Source organism: Seriola lalandi, unplaced genomic scaffold (genome assembly GCF_002814215.2).
Source record: "Seriola lalandi dorsalis isolate HSWRI2012SDOR001 ecotype SW California unplaced genomic scaffold, Sedor1 jcf7180002050027, whole genome shotgun sequence".
NCBI lineage: Eukaryota > Metazoa > Chordata > Actinopteri > Carangiformes > Carangidae > Seriola > Seriola lalandi.
The window spans coordinates 17,930-19,147 of NW_019520580.1; positions in this window are offsets into that span (position 1 = coordinate 17,930).

A 1,218-nucleotide genomic window follows, 5' to 3' on the forward strand; every position below is an offset into this window, starting at 1 on the left:
CAAACGGCGACATTTTCTTTTACAACCGGATAAACTCAGTGACACGTTCACACAGACGTTACAGTGTTTATTTACTCTTACTTGTGTTTCCATGTTGAGGTAAAACGGGGTTTAGCCGCTGCAGCAACCTCAGAGACAGCATTTTGACCTGACACAGGACAGGAAGCCGTCCGGCACCTGAAAGTGTCCGGTGTCTCGTCACTGAGTTTAGTTCCTAAAACTTCTAACAACTTTTTTGGGGCTTTGTAAGGGGTTAAAAGGGGGCAATTAATTAATGAAAACATAATCAATCATCAATAATACAATACTGCTGAGTAGTTTCTATGTTATATTTTATCATGATTTTTTAAAATGAGATGTTAAAACGAAATTCTTTCCAAAAAATGTTTGAATAAGGAAAGTGCCTCCAAAATAAACATTTTCTTTTACAAATAACAGCTTCTAAAGTTATTTTTTGTGAATAGAGGGAAGGTGGAAATATAGCTTCGTTTGCAAATAGTAAATAAATAAGTAACGTGATTTTTTTTTAATTTATTCATTTATTTATTTTACTCCTCAGATTTTAAATTTCGGACATGAATGCACTTGGTTCCGATTTGATGTTTTTTTCTCGGGAAAGTTTAACCGTTACCCTATTCAAAGATATAACAAGACAAGACATAAATCACCCCTGAATCAGCGACTTAGTTCCACATCTCGCTAACAAATGTATTATCAAGAAATTTAGTGACATTATTTGTGATTACAACGTCGCATTAATCTCATCATGAGATTTTTCACCAGAATCTCTTTAATTTTCATTGTTTGCAGCTCATTGTTAGCATGCTAAGCACTTTAGCGACACGGCACAAGCAAAAAAAAAAGCTACGAATTGTCATAAAATGGCGCCGCTTTAGTAGCGCCAAGTAACAAGTAGCAAGTAACAACAAAAATGGAATAAATTAAGTAATGAAACAATTAGTTTTACGAGCGAGCTAACTGGTAAAACGGAAACGGAAATGATGTTGGGATTTCTCTCTTGCTCTAACGAAGCTGTTCAGAGATTTAAATGTGATGCTCTCAGAGCTGTTGGTGGCTTCGCTTGAACTAAACGAGCGGTTTTTGTTAAATTATCTCGGCGACAGAACTTTATACATTTTAACGGACAATTATAATTAATCTGTTGCGTTTATCGTGACAGGTGAACACGCTGAGGGAGCGAACTGGGCCGTTAAACTG